Source organism: Micropterus salmoides, unplaced genomic scaffold (genome assembly GCF_014851395.1).
Source record: "Micropterus salmoides isolate LMB-PRFRI ecotype aquatic unplaced genomic scaffold, ASM1485139v1 Ms_hic_scaffold_20, whole genome shotgun sequence".
Classification (NCBI taxonomy): Eukaryota; Metazoa; Chordata; class Actinopteri; order Centrarchiformes; family Centrarchidae; genus Micropterus; species Micropterus salmoides.
The window spans coordinates 18,729,277-18,745,831 of NW_024041151.1; the positions used below are offsets into that span (position 1 = coordinate 18,729,277).

The 16,555-nt window shown below is 38.5% G+C and overlaps 2 long non-coding RNA genes across 2 annotated transcripts; both read right to left on the reverse strand.

The window, feature by feature from the left end:
• Positions 1-4,828: 4,828 nt before the first annotated feature.
• Positions 4,829-6,896, reverse strand: LOC119914284. Its single transcript, XR_005446752.1, has 3 exons — positions 6,819-6,896; positions 5,895-5,957; positions 4,829-5,774 (listed from the first exon to the last, which is right to left on the reverse strand). It is a non-coding gene; the product is annotated as an uncharacterized LOC119914284 (long non-coding RNA).
• A 4,189-nt stretch (positions 6,897-11,085) lies between these two features.
• Positions 11,086-11,515, reverse strand: LOC119914285. Its single transcript, XR_005446753.1, has 2 exons — positions 11,336-11,515; positions 11,086-11,257 (listed from the first exon to the last, which is right to left on the reverse strand). It is a non-coding gene; the product is annotated as an uncharacterized LOC119914285 (long non-coding RNA).
• Positions 11,516-16,555: the final 5,040 nt, after the last annotated feature.

The following is a 16,555-nucleotide window of genomic DNA, read 5'->3' on the forward strand; positions in this document are numbered from 1 at the left end:
CCATTAGATCAGGCTGAATGGAGGAAATAATAAACAAAAATATTCCAGATCACCGATTTCCTAACTATAGAGACAAAGTCTTCGCCACCACACAAACCACATATATTTTTAAATGTTAATGTAGTTTCACTCACTACAATTAAGCACACACCTATCCCTTCACGTGTTAATTTTAAAAGCACATATGATTTTATCCTGAAAAACATTTTTGTAAGTAAGAGTGATGACTTGACTCAAAGCTATAGCTACCAAACCTTTTAATTTTATGCCACTGGTTACCAGTTTAACTCTGTGTCAGTGTCTCCATGTGCAAACAGTAATGTACCCTTGAATCTTCCATTAACGCTATCTGAAAAATATGGAGCTATAAAACACTGCATTTTCAAAAATGGTATATTGTATTGTTTTTTAAAAGGTTGTAGGGACTCCATAAAAAGATGAAGAATCTTTAAATCGCACCCTCAATTGTGCATTGTGCTTGTGCAAATTGTCAAATACTGTGCTGAAAGATGTTCCAGCCCAGATGTGCAAAGTTGATTTATAGAGAAGCGAGAGAATTTATTCCACAAAGGCCATCAATATTCATTCAGACCTAAATTCTATCAGCAAATACTGATGAATAATCCAACGTGATGATCCTCAAAAGAATATGTGCATCATTAGCAGCGGTGTCATTTCTTGTGTTTAATAGGAATTCTTCAGCTAATTGGATTGTCATGTTGAGGAGAATATGCGAAGCAGCACTGTGTTGATTGTAGTAGTTCAAAGCTTCCAAATAAAAATGTTGTTTTTATCCAATCTGGGCTCTCAAACAGTGTGAAACCAACTAAACATCAGTTTGTAGCCATCTGGTGTAGTCCCTGTATGCTGAGAATGCAGTGGTAATATCATAAAATATTGTATGGTCATATGTTTTGTTAATATATGGTAGTCTACCATCATGGCAGTAACTCCATTCCACTGTACACTGTACCTCATATTGTACCATTATGCAAAAACTAGCACTTTATTGCCATATCATGTGCAGAGTATTTACAAACTATCTAATGTAAATGCAAAAGTAGTACATTACCATCATTAGTATTCCTAAACTCAGTTTTCTTGCTGTTGATTCGAGCTAGTATTATGTTATGTATTATGTATTAAGTATTATGTTAATTGTGTGTGTGCACATTTCTGATGTCTGATAATTGGTATGTGAATGGGTGTGTATTTTCGTAGAGTATTAAGAGCAATGCAAATCCCTTGGACTTAGATTCAAAGGAGTTATATGTGACTGACAAGTCTCTGTTTATAACACCCTCCCTACTCTCCCCCTTTCTCTTTGTATTTTTTTCCTAAGTCATTTTATCTTTCTGCCTGTCTCGTCCCCTCTCCATCAAAAACATTTGCATGCGTTTTTGCCCACACCGTTCCCTAATGATGGTTCAGGCCCTGGATTCTGGGTACTATGATGAAAATGAGCACAGGATATTTGCATCTTTCGGGCTAATCCACTTTTAATGTGTCCCAGGCCCTTAATCAGCTTCTTTTATTTGTGAGTCTGGCACGTTGGGTTTAAAGGTGTTAATTACAGTTCAGTTTTAGAGATGCAGCTGTCTACTCCTCTTAGAGAACATGAGGACAGAGAAATGTGTGTGCGCATGTGTCCACATATGTGGAGATGGATGTGTGGCCCAATGAAATAATGAATTATACACACATAAAATCAACAAAAATCATGATCCTATATATGACCTGGATGATGTGTATATATAGCACAGACTTGCCAGGAGGGTGTGTACTCAAACGCACACACAAATACCACTGACATCTTCTTATGGCTTTTCATTACCCTGTCACTGATAAAAGAATTTCATTTCTGGTGGGGACATTGTTTATTACAGTTAGACCTCTCATTATAGATTTCTTTTTATCAGTTTTGTCTTTCAATTTAACAAAAAAACTCCACAAAAGCATTAGGACCTGTGATACTTTGCAACAGCAGCCTCAAAAGCAAATATAAAGCTACATTTTATTCAAATCTGTATGTAAGCCACCATTTCCATCATTAGCATGGGTTGACAAAAGAGACACACATATAAACTGATATACCTGTATATTACTTTTAAGAACAATGGTTTATGACGAGGAGGAAAGGCTGAAGAGAAGAATGAGAAAACAAATTATTAGAGACAAAAAGGAAAGCTTTCACAAGTTTTTTCGCATTCATCACATCTCATTGCAAACACTGTTTTGTCAAAGCCACCGCTGTTGTGTCGGTCACTTCTGTTTACTTTTTGATTACTGCTGCCATTTTGGGGACTTCCCCGACATGAACAAAAAACAAAACAGGCAGTTTTCAGATACATCAAATTTTGGACTTGGCCTCAACAATGTTTCAGTGATTTTGGCTGCTCAAATCACTCATAGCTAGTTTTACACTGAAACTAACCCTATGTCTGTCTCAGACACACACTTGTACTAAACCAAAAACATCAATGAAACACAGTTTACCTATATACCTATTCACAAATAAAGTAGTAAGTCAGATCAGTGTGCGGTAGTTTGTTTTTAGATTTTACATGTTTACCTACTTTGTATCTTCTTGTTACTTTAATGTGAATGCTCTTACAAAATTAGATTTCAACAAACATCGAGTCTTAGTTCCTTTGATTTAAAGAAAGAGGATTTCTTTCTAGTCTTACTATTTTTCAACAATGAAGAACCAGCAAAATGTTATTTTTATTTGAATGTTCCTCATCTTTCCATCCATGTAATCAGTAGGTCTAAATTAAATCTTATTTGAGCTGCCATTTGTGATCAACACCATCTCAATCCATGTGTGTGTGTTTGTGTGTGTGTGTGTGTAGGAGGAAAGGGACACTGCAGAATCATTTGAGACTGTGTTTTTTAATTTGCAAATGAAATGAAAAAATGGAAAAGAGAAAATACTAAAAATGTGTGTGTGCTTGTATTAGAGACAGAGATGGAGGGTTAGTAGAAAGATGAAGGGAAAATGAAAGAGTTTGCCAGAAAAGAATTGTCTCAGCTGTGTCTATAAGATGCAAGGTATGTGTGTGTGTGTGTGTGTGTGTATGGGTTTAGATGTCTCCCTCTGATCTGCAGGCTGAGACTAGATTCACACCTGCTGAAGATTTTTTTCCCAGACACTCAGAAATCTGTCACCTCCACATTGCTGTCTCTCCTCGTCTCTCTCTTGCTGTCGGGTTTTCAATGATCTTTTTCCCACCCTTCCTCTCGTCTTATTTCTTTCTTTAACTTTTATATATAATATATTTCACACTTCTGCATTGGGTTTTAGGGCACAGACTCTTTTTCTCACAGAGATGTGCTCCTCTTTTTATAACCCTCTAACTTATTTTCATCTCTCTCTGCTCAGCAGCACTCTTCTCATTATTCCTTCCTTTCTCACTCTCATACTCACCTCTCTTGTGACTCCATCATCTGTCCTTTTGTTCCTCCCAGTACAATTTAAGAATATGTGTGGTCATGAACTTCCACATGCAAAAGAATGTAACAGAATTAAGTGCATTTACCTTAAATATAATGAGTTAAAGACACTAAAGAAAAATATAGTTAAGTATGGTATAGTTATAGTAATTCAGTCCTTCAAACATCAACACCTGGCTTCACAACATCATCTCAGTGGAAGGACTTGGAAGTTAACTACCATGCAGCACTTAAAAGAGTATTATTCACTTTCCCCAGCTATAGTTTGAAGCCTCTGTAGTAATTGCTGTCTGATGTTCCCAGACAGCTGACGTTTCCAGATGGGTCTTGTGTTTTGGGTGTGGCAGCAGAGATCTTAAAGGATTTGTTTGAACACACAGAAAGAACACCCTTTTTCAGAAAAACGTATGATACCACTCTCATGTCTGTGTGACAAATATGGAGCTACAGCCAGCATAACAGAACAAAGAAAATAGCAAGCCTGACTCAAGCACCTCTAAAGCTCAGTAATTAAAACCGAAGTCCAGCTACGTCTGTTTACTTGGCCAGGCAAGAAATAGTGTGGCACATAACCCCCAGAACAAACATCTAATTTTAACACCCACAACTTGTTGCTCATTTCAGTTTTTGTGTGGATGAAACAAACAACATATAGCGTGTTGTTGCCTTCACACAGACCCCGGCTAGCTGGTTCATCCTGTTTCTGTGTCTATGTGCTGAGCTAAGCAAACCAACTACTGTTCATATTTATCATATAGACATTAGAGTGGTACTGTATTTATCTCCTCACCTCATTTTCACAATGTGAAAAAGAATGTAAAATGTCGGACTACTCCTTGAAGTTGTGGTGGGATTCTCATCATCCTCTCCCTCAGACTTGCTCCATCTCCCTCTCTATCCACCTCCTCACTAATGTGATGTTTTTTTCTTTGTGTAGGAGGGTCCTCCTGATCTTTTATGCTGTCAGTGTTAGTTAAAGTAAAATTTTGATGAACTAAGCCAAAAACCATCCTTTCACAGAGACATGGGTTATGATAAAGTGGCTAACTTGAACACTACCTCAGACTCAATAATGCCATGGCAGTTTAGTCAGATTATCATGGACAATCATATCAAACATCTGTCCTACTACTTCCCCACAACCGCTGTAAGGTCCCCTGCGAGCTGACTCACCTGTACGGGATTGCCATAAAGAAGAGCCCTCTGGTCCTTATACTGCTTCCCAAAGGCATTTTTGAGCTTCCTCTTGTCTGAAACTATCCAGAATTACCTCAACCTGGGGGCTTAAACATACCATCCTAGGACCATCCTGGAGATTTGATGAATAATAAAGTGCCTAAAGTCTACAAAGTAACTTGTGGGTTCTTTGTGTTAGTTAAGGTGAGTAATACCAGTACTGACTTTATTACTAATACTGTGTTTAAATTCATGAAAATATCACAGAATTATAAAATGCCATTGTTTTCTTCAGTGCATGGTACCTAAATTCCACAAAATATTTGAGTAACATTATGTATTTTTATCTTAAAATAACAGCTAAATAATTTTATTGCTACACTGACTTGTAATAGGGTGAATGGAGTTTCTGTCATTTCCACTCTGGGCTCCTATTCGCTAGATATGTAACATTGGAATCCATGCAAGACATTTATCATCACAACAGCGTAGTGATTTGTAACACCACCACGCAGAGCCGGCCCTAGACCTTCAGGGACCCTAATAAAATTTAGTTGGAGGCCCCTCTGACTGTCGGGCGTTGTCACTACACAGAAACGTCTCTTGTTTTTAAATAAGACCTGAAGAATCTTTCTTATATTCTTAAACCTGCCATGTTTGTTTAGCACAAAAACACAAAAGCAAATTTCTTAAACCTGTTTGACAATAAAGCTGATTCTGATGAAAAACAATAACTAGATTATACTCTATATTATTATATCTACAATGTTTGATGTCAAACTGGAAACATACGATACCACCAGTGCTACTGAGCTTAATGGCAGTGCAACACCCAATAGACACTGATGAACTTAGTTCTGGATAAAATGACTGATAAAGTGATTATGACCAAAGCTTAAATCGTTATTGACAACCAGACAATCGATTAAGAGACAAAAACTACATAACAGTTGATAGCATCACTTTTCTCAACCAGAAAATACTTTTACTGTCTGAGTGTCTTTTTGGAAAAGTCCTGGTAAGTAACTGGTCATTAAGGACTGATGGCCAGTCAGCTGGATCCTCTGGAGGAGTAGAAATTAGAGAGTCAGGTGTGGTAGTAAGCACGATGGTACTGCTCTCCACTTCAGTAGGCCGAGGTAGACCTATGAGGGAGATTAACAAATAAAAAATAAGCAAAAAATAAGTAATTTTAGCAAGTTGACATGTTCATACACTTCGTGTTCCTAGAGGTGAATAATTGTTGATGTACGCCTAAAACTTACCAGCACTGTCAGCTTCTTGGATGAAACCAATGATGGAGGTAGAGGTGGAGGCTGATGGACCTGCTATGAAATAATAAAAAAATATAAATAAATTGACTGAACTGAAATGACTGACTTGTGTTTTTAGAGGTGATAGATCTTATAATTCAAGACAATCTGCCAGAGTTTGATTCTGTCTCCTTTTAAAAAGTGACTTTAGATAAGATGTCTTTTCAACACTGGCAGCTTTGGAGGAGGCTCCATAATGTCTCTCAACAATCAGTCCTTTAAAACAGCTACTGTTTTAAGTACTCCCTACAAGACAGATTTGATATATAATGAAAGAACAGGGCATCTCTGTAAGTTTAACTAAAACACATAACCTACCAGCAGAGTCAGCTTCTTAGGTGATATGACCTGTTGAAACCTGACCCATCTGGTTTTGTTCAGGTAAATGCTTTATAACTTTAGATTTGAACAGCTCAGCTCCAGAGATAGTTAGATAGAAAAAAGATAGGCTAATGGCTTAAATTGGAGAAGACCCATGTCCTAATAACACTATTAATCTAATCAACTGACTTTAACAATGCAAGTTAATCCTATACTATGGTATAATATTAATACTATACTATATTTATGCAGTTAGCATGTTAGCAAGCTATAGCGTTAGCATTGTTAAAAGATAGGCTAATGGCTTAAATTGGAGAAGACCCATGTCCTAATAACACTATTAATCTAATCAACTGATTTTAACAATGCAAGTTAATCCTATACTATGGTATAATATTAATACTATACTATATTTATGCAGTTAGCATGTTAGCAAGCTATAGCGTTAGCATTGTTAATACCAGCGCGGCTAACTAAGACTAATGTAAGACCTTTAGTGCAGATTATCTAAAAAACAGGCATAGGAAATGGAGCTTGTGGCCTTAACTTACGTACCTTTATCTTCTTGCCTCCTCTCTTCTGTTGTCTTTTTACATGTCCAGACAAATATGATCTTCTCTTGTCAGACGTCAAGCGAGTGATGTCGGTGATGTCACAGGGTCAGTCAAGGTTAGGAGTCACAGGTCACAGCTGATTTTCCAAAGTAAATTAAATAAACACTATGCTTATTATGGTGCGTAATAAAAGAGCTTTCTTTCATTTTATTTTTATTATTTTACGTTTCTTTTGTCAGTGATTTTCTTCCACCACTAGCAAGCAGTGACTGTAGGGGGCCTCTGCTGGCCACGGGGCCCTAGGGCAACATAACTGAGCTCAGCAGCCTCTAAGGACAGAAGAGGATGCTGTCCGAGGAAGTTAAGAAGAAAAAAAGAAAGTGACCTACCAAGCAAAAGGCTAGCGCTTTGTGAAATAAAAGGCTGCAAGACACAGAAATGGCAGTCTTTCTGTGTAGACAGTTGGACTAGTAAGTAATATTGCTTTGTCTCATGATGATGCACTTACTTGATGTTTGGCTGTGTTAGCAAAGTTGGTAACTTGCTAGTTTCTGATCATAATGTAATCATAACAAATGCTAGTGGACAGTTTAGTTATGACAGCCAGGAATTACACTCTGAAACAGTAGGGGCGCCAAATCCCCCCCCCCCAAAAAACCCATGTTACATTATGTTGCTTTTTTTGAGATAAAATAGCTGATTTTTGAGAAAATAGCACAATACACTGTATTACACACAGTGCAAAGTATATGCTGTGAAAAATTAACGAAAGATGAAATCCAAGTATTGTATAAGTCAGGCTTCTCTAAGTCTAAGTCTTTTTTATTAGTTTTTTCTTAGCAGGCTCAGCACACACATACCGATGCTCAAGCAGGAACACACACACACAGAGGGTGAGCCCTTATTTTACAATAATGCTATAGCACTGTGGCGTTGACAGTTGTTGCTAATCCAAAGAAAAGAACATCTGAGCTATGAGGTCAAGATGTTTTGGAATTTCTGTCATGCTAACCGTCGTTGTTTGTGGAGTACATGTGTCAGTGCTGAGATATTTACAGGGGGGCTCAAGCAAAAACAAAAGACACTAAGCATGCAGAAATAGTTCAGGAGAGTGGGTGCATTATTATTATAAGTGGGATCACTTCTGTATGTCATTGTTATGTTAATATTATATATCATACATGAGCAGCAGAGCAAAGGGTCACTTGATTCAGATATTCTATCTTTTTATAAATAGGCTGTATAAAGTGGGTCTTGGCATTTCCTCACGTAGAACGCAATTATGTTGATAATTATTTTATAAGATAAATTTGGAGAAAGGGCCACACATTAATGGTAACAATGAAGTGAAAGTATTTATAGAGTTTTTGGTAAAGCCAACCCAACCACCTGTTCTTCTAACTATTTACTGGGATAGACCACCATGTATGTGAGAGTGTTTGTGTGTGTGTGTGTGTGAGAGAGAGATAGAGAGAAAATGAGGCGAACAGAAGATCACTGAAACATAACACCACAGTATTCAAAGTATATCCAACAATGGTGACTAGTATATAGTTTAGTTTAATAAGCATATGTAGACCATGGCAAAACGATTAACCACCATTAATATTATGTGTTACTTGATAACCCTATCACAACAGCTACAGATTTGCGCGAAATACACAATGGCTCTTTTTATTTTATTTATTTGATGTCATATTTCATAAAAAAATCATTTATTTTAGTGATGTTACCGTTAATATAAAACACTGCTGGAATCCCTGGAGTAAAAATAGAGGCATCATAGGTAATATAAAGGTTAAAAATGGAAGGGATGAACCGGTGCTTTAACTGTTTTTTTCGTAACTCCTGCTGAGAGCTGCCACCAAATCCATGCTCATTATACGTAAGTAATCAATGATCATGTTTATTAATCTTCAGCCCCAAGGAATGGGAGGTCACTATGGACAGGCCGCATAATCAGCTTAAATCAATGTACTCATACTAATTGGGTTTGGAGCCAATGGAAGGGTAAGCTTTCCCCAGAAAGGGCAGGGGTGAGGTCACCCATCTGTAGAGAAATTGAAATGATGACCTTCACATGAACCTCTCCTGACCACTGAGAAAGTGGGGCTGATTCCCTAGATTTACACTGAGGGATGTATTATGTAAAGCAGGACACAGTGAAGTAAATCCATCAAATGTGGTCGGTAGTGTTGGTATGGAATCATCTGGTCAATACTGAGCGCTAGGCAAAAGCCGTAGGCACCAAATGTGGGCATGATATCAATCAATCTAATGGTTAAACTTTATATTTTCAAACATTGAAAGTTGCAACACAGTACAATACGTAGCCCTTTGTTGCATGTCATTCCCTCTCTCTCTCCCCTAAATTTCCTGTCTCTCACATCACTTAACATTTTTCATCCAGTTAATTCACACGTTTAAAATGATAACATTTGGCCAAGATCCACCTAATTTTAACAATACCACTTTCAATCATGCTTTCAATAGACCTTTTTTCACAGCCAACATTTTGGCTGGTCATAGCAGGAAGAGCACAGGGGCTTTTGCATTTTGTGATTTATTACGTGCTGTAAATGATTTCATGTAATGGCCCCTGATCACATTTTTGAACTACTGTTTCCTTACCAACCTGTACACTGCCTGTCATTTGTGACTAAAACAGACTGAACTTTTTCTGTCAGGGCTTCTTGGGAATACCAGGAATAACGTGCCAGACTCAATTCTGAAAGGGTCTTTTATTGAAAGTTTTTGGTGCAATTTTGTACTTCAATACTTTTTGAGGTACAAAAATCGGGGGTCCCAATATCATCAAAAGAAAACACAGTGTAGAAAAAGCTTTTTTTCTGATCTCTCAACAGTAACATGAATATTAGTTGTCATTCAGTTTGTATATTTATATTTATATATTTATTGTCTGTGACAGACTTTTGTCTCAAACGTATTGCAGTAATATCATATTCTAGGAATGGTTATTCCTCAGCATCACAGGAACCTGTAAATTACTTGATAGCTGTTATGGCCATGCAAAAGGGAAGGGAAAAAGAACAGGGAATTTGGAATTTTAAAAATAACTGTTATATATTATACAATATTTATTCCCAGGTCCCGAGCTAAATTGAGCATCACTTTTTTTCCCCATTCATTGTATTGTAAGGCCGGCCAATCAATCACTGAGTACTTGCAGGGATTTGTCTTGTAAGACTGTTGTGTCGCAGTGCTATATGCAATAATTGATATAAAGGAGCAGGTTAGGAGGAATAGGGAGCTAACTTACTCAATGTTAGAGAGTGCAGGGCCCTTTGTTTGTGAGACAACACATGCTAATATTCCTCAAGAGAATTAGAATGAGTTCTCTTTATACTGTGGCAAAGCTTCATGAAGTACAATCACGTTAACACATGGACACATAACATTGAATACCAGTCAAAGTTGTCACTCTAACCAACAAAGCAAGACTTTGCCATTAGATGAGACGTTATTTTTACCAACCAATTTTGATTTTATTTGTCACAATTGACAGTTACAGCAGATCCCCTATTGCATGTGCCTTTAATTTTAGGGAAGAAAAAACACTCACCTGAATTTCAGTTAAATTTTGTGTTTTACTAACCTGGTTCCAGACCTCTGAATCTCTGGCCACATCTCAGATCTTTAGCCATTCACATACAGCAAGCTAGTGTTTAATGCATCACACCCATATTTGCCTCAAGAAATATACAGTCTTGCAACATCCTAACCTATTCCACTGATTTGTAAATTAGATTCTAGTTTATTTCTTATATCTGTCATCTGTAGTCATGTGTACATAAAAAGGATTTTATGATTGAATACCCTACTTGATTATAATGTAACGCTCTTCCCCAACCAACTAGAGTCATGTAGTTACTCTTAAGGATTTATTCCTATTTTCCTGCTTCTCAATGTCATAAATCATGTACTGACTGGGCTATGCTAGCAGCATATACGCAACCAGGGTTGGGAGGATTACTTTAAAACTGTAATCCGGTACAATTGTTAAAAAATGTAATCAATAACATAATGCAAGTACCAAAAAATAAAAGTAATGTGAACTGATTACTTTTAGTTACTTTTGGATTACTTCAATGCCAAATAGGCAAATGAAGACAAAAGTAGTATCAATGATGCGTTTTCTGCTCAGAGTTTTTTTTTTTTTGAGAAATATACAATAACTAAATCTCCTATTCTCCAAATCTATTGTCAGGAGTTATGCTAGAACCCAGATGCAGACACAGAAACAAAGCAGCAGTTAAACAGTTTATTGACTGAGGCAGGGTGAGCAAACTAGGCAAGGTGAGGTGGCAGGGAGTCTCTTTCCAAGTAGTGGAGCGTGAGGGCTGGCTGGTGTGGCTGGAAAGTTTGGATCTCGGCTTTGAGGTACTTGGAACTGGCAGGCAGGCAGGCAGAGCAGGTGATCTGGAGACAGGCAGAGAGTTAGTAAAAGCAAAGTGGGTGCTAGATTAACAGGCTTAAGGCTAGATGCTAAGGTAAGACCTTCGGTACACGACTTAACAATCCAGCAGGGAACGGAAGTCTGGTCTCTCCTTAAGAAGTAGGGATGGCTGATGAGGAACAGGTGCATCATTACCAGCAGGTGCAGCAAGTGCCAACTCAGGAAATCAGACATGCCCAGGTTTAAAAAAATCAGTCCCAAACTGAGAGATGCAGGGTTCATGACATCCCTATTTAAATGTTTTATATGATATGCTTTGCACTATGTCACCAGTATGGCAATATCTGGCATCAATGACAAAAAAAATTTGTTTTGTAGGTATTCTTGATATTTAAGTTTGTCATTTGGAAAACCACTCTGTCCAATGAAAAGATTTCTCAATGAAGCTGCTGAAGGATAGTGTTTCTCTAACAGGGCCCCACTATACAAAAGCACAACTTTTTTCACTCATTTCATTGAAATTGGATATTTGATGGAGAAATATTAGAAATATGGAGAAAATACATTCTAGTTTTCTCTCTGATGTCTCCTGGTTGCTCTTCCTCAACTCAGTTATTCACAGAGTTTCCTGATGGACAGATAGCTTTACTTGTTACAGTAGTTAACAGTTAACTAGCTGCTGTTGTTAGCTCAGTTAGCAGTGCAACCACTGGTCTAATTAGCTTACTCTGCCAGTCTATACCAAAGACTGTATAAAGGTGTTTAAGTTAAATGGGGTGCGGTGCCTGAACCCTGCTCAGCAGCCTCCCAGTGAACAGGGCATGAACAGGACCAACAGGGACGCGGTTCTATTAGTTTACTCAGCCCCGGGGTGACAAGAGCTAAACCCAGCAAGAAAACCACCTCAGTCTCGGAGGCTGTGCTCGGTCCCGGTCCAGCTGCCGTGTTTACGCACTGAGAGATGAACCAGTCTGCACAGAGCAGAGAGTAGTGTTGTGTCGTTCAAAGAACGTTTCGTTCATAAGACCTAATCGTGTGTATGACTCTGGAGGAACGGGTTGTCTCAGTGAGTCTTGGACACAGCAGCTGCATGGGCTCCGTCAGCACAGGAAGCAGAATTGATTAGTTCACGACTCTCAACTGTGGGTCTCCAGGTCTGAGTCGTTCATTTGTCTCGTGACAGCTCCTTTTGTGGAGCAGGAATGAACCACTCGTTCAACGCTCACATGGGTCCTCCTCAGTCTTTTCGTTCATTCGGCAGGCTGAGTTACTGCCAGCGCCGGAGAATGAGCGGCAGGTCAGCTGTCAGGTAACAGTCACTGGACTGATTATATAGCTATTTTGTTAATTATGTGACATTTTATAAAGCGTACCGTTATTTCAGCGCAGTGATGTTGTGCTAAGTTATAGTTTTAACACAGCTGTACCATAACTTTAGTCCAGCTAGTGTTTAACATTACAGCTAACAGCTGATGAGAGTTGTTGTGGGTCCACTTCAGAGCCCTGACAGGGTTCTACCGGGAGCTGAATTACCTCAGAGGTCGTCTCTCCTCTCCAAAACAAACGGACCCGGTCATTAAAACATTAAAACACAGCCACGTAGCAACATTAGCGTTCGCCCTGTAAACAGCTAACAGCTGATCCAGGTCCGCCAGAGAACGCAACGTAACTTTCCTTTTTATTTACCAACGGAGCCCTGCTGTTGTTTCACAGCTCTTGGCTGGTGAACAACCTGCAGTGTTTGAGAGCGATGCACTCATGTGCGTTTCTCTGTCTGCAGGATCAGAACCTGATGTGGCCCATTCTGCTTCAAGAACTGCCAAACTGCTGCGTTTATATGTGTTTATTTCTTTGTTCCTCTCTCTGTGCTGTAGTTCTTTAAGAACTTGGTGGTCTGGTTGTATACTCGGGAAAGATTGTGAAAATGGAAGGATTTAGCCGGAGTAGTGGCGATTACATATTGACAGCATATTTCTGTGGTTTTTACATGGTTTGAATTTGGTTGTGGGCCCAGGGGGGGTGTATAATGATAATATACAGTAATCAAGAGGTGAATTTGTGCATTATACTTTGTCAAATAAAGCAAGCCAGGCAGCCTTCGTGTTTGAGAACGGTGCTGTTTTTTAATCGCCCACTAGAGGGCTGCAGCGCTGCAATAACCAGCCTATATATAATAATGAACGAAATTACTCAAAAAAAGATTAGTTCATTTTAATGAACGAGATTAGAATGAACGAGTCTGTCAAAAGACTCGAACTTGCCATCACTAGCAGAGAGCCTGCGTGGGCATTAACATTCGGTGCTACTGGCAACTGTAAATGCCAATCAATGTCTGCGACACGCCCCTCCCTAGCTTTGTGTTTTTACAGGAATACGTATATATACCATAGACTGTATATAAAAAACATATATGGAGGCAAACAGCACTGCCTTTTCTGTTTCATGGAAACTTTATGCTTAAAGTAATCCCTGTGAGTAATCCCAGATTTTTCAAAATGTACCTGTAATCTGATTACGTCTTTATTTTCTGTACTGTAAGGGAATACAGTTCAATTTTTTTGTATCCTGACTTCTTAACGCAAGAAAATGATGGATTGAAAATACTTTTAAGATTAAATTAATGCTGTTAATGATAGCTATGATAGTTGAGGAGAAATGGTATCTTTTGTTAAACAGACAGGCATGGTGATGAATCATTTGATTAAGTACAAAGCATTTGAAATGTACCTAAAACTATTCTGTGCAGTCAGTGTGTTAAAGATTTATTAAACATTAGTTAGTCCCACATTTAAAAAAAAATCAATTACATTGAAGTTGCTAGTGTTCAGGTTCCTTTTTTCAGTATAGCTAGCCAGATATTGGCTGCTTGCGAACACATGGCAATCATGTTGTATGATTACTACATTGCACATCATTATGATTGATCAAATCTATGTAAATTGGTCATAATTCTGCAAACGCTTTGAGTGCAGTAGCTTAAATAAATAACTAAGCACAAAAACCTTCATTTAAATATGCGTTGTATTCATGTTGCAATAAGTTTGCATGTGAACAATTTTTTTCAGACAAATATGATATGAACAGTGAGCATCAAGTCACTTGTCAGGAGCACACAGTTTAACAGGCAGGCAGCTGGGGCATCATTAGAGCAAGCAGTGCACAACGACTGTTGCAGATGGTCTCTGTTCTTGTCAGGGTGGATCTGGCACAAGAGCTGAAGTGAGAAAGGCTTGAGAGAGAAGATTTTTCCCTAGCAAATCAGGATGAGAGGGTAAGACCAGGGCAGCACCATGGTCAAAGGTTATGTTTTTATAAATCACACATTCTCTTTCTCTCTGTTTCAGTCTATCACCCCTTGCTTTTTATTGTAGCACTGAAGAACCTTTTTTCAAACCCTCGTTTCATCAGGATATGTCTCTGCCCTAAGATGCACAAGAACTAGACGAGAAGAATCATGTTTGCCCAAAAGTCATACCTGAGAGGCCCAGGTGTGCCTCTGGTCAGCCTGACTGCCCCTCTGCTAGCTCTGTTGTGACCCTAATGAACCATAAAGCTAAATGTAACCCTAAACCTTCTTCCTTTGCCCCTGCCAATCAGGGGAGTCTGTGCAGTGTAGTAAACCACGAAGCCAGCATCCATTACAAGATATTATGCTCATGATGTATATCCCTGTGTTGGCTTTTCATTTCATCACTCTTAATTTTAACATAATTCAATATATTTAAACCTAGCAAAGTTAAAGTAAGAGTACTACTTAAATATTCACTCAAGTAAAGGTGTACACTGGAAAATACTGAGCCTATCCTTGTTTTTATTTATTACAGGGGGATCAAACATGTCATGTATAGCCACCGTCAGCAAATCCTGTTAACTGACACACACACACACACACACAAACACAAAGGTCAGGGGATAAACCCCCCTCTGTTTTTTTTCTGTCACTCACATATCAGGTTCAATGTCAACGGTTTCACTGCAGTGAAAGAAAGACAGACTAGTTTGTTGGTGATATAGCCGATGAGTACAGTTATTTAAAAAGTATGTGTGTATTTATGACATAATGTGGATTAATATGTCATACAATTCTTTATTTCATACAGATACACAGATACATCACAGATCTTAGAGCTTGTGTCTTTTCTTATACAACTCTCTGTGTTTCCATTCCCTGTCAGTGGACATTGTTTTGAGATCACCTTTTTTGTACCAGCCTCACAGACAGCTGCTTACTTTGTTCATAGCATTTACCCTCCTGACGCTATAGTTCTTTTAAGCATTTGTTAGAGCATTACATTGTGCAGAGATAAAAGTGAAAGGGCATGCCACTGAGGAGAAGCTGTTGTTGTAGCTGGCTGTTTTTCATGGCAGAGATGAGCTTCAATGGAGAGATTCACATTGCTGAAGGCCATAAACTGGAGGACTTGAACTTAATTCCACTCAGATACGGAAAAACCCTTTACGTGATATATATTAGCAGTAAAGTAGTCAGTGAACTCAGAAATATTGGTGTTGTTTCACACTAAAATACTTAATAGGTACCTGGACAAGGTAACAGGACAAGTATGTGAGTACTGGGGACGAAGAGACCATGTTATATGGATACGGGGGTAACAACTCTGAAAATTGTTTTCAATACTGTTACTGGGCATAAAACAGGAAAAATAGGGATAGCATGGTGAAGGTAACAGTGAACATATTTTCCTGTGAAGTATTTACTCTTTTGTATCAGTGCTGAAACTCTATAAAGCGTGCTCACTCTGTAGTTTTAAGATAATGCCTCTCTTTCGCTATAGCTAGCTGAAAAGTGTAGGGAAGTAATGATGTGAGGGCTTTTGTAAGAAATGACAGATGACGTAGGACCTCCTGCTTCATGGTGTTGAGTACATTCACGTACACCAAAAGAGCCTGCAATTCTCAAACTCTCTCAGTTGATATTGTCTGACTCAGAAACTGTCCAGGCCCTGTGCCTCTGGGCCTATGTGAGGAACAGAGTAACCGAAACAGCCCTGTCAGCTTCTTACTCTCGCATGTCCTGCTGTGATTTCCATAACACTCCAGGTCAGTGAAGACTTCGGAACAACTGTACTATGATTTTAAAGTGCTTCAGAGTGAACTCACAAGTCACTGAAATTTTATTTACAGCAGAAAGAGTAGATCATTCTCTTTATTGGACCCTCTGCAGCTTGCACTTGCAAAGGCTAACTGAGACGAAGGAATGAGAGGGGTAGGCCACACTGTCTTCTGAGAATAACTGGAGAATATCTACAGATGCTTCTTAGAAAAAACACAGAAATGTAGCATTTATACTTCGTGGTAGTTAG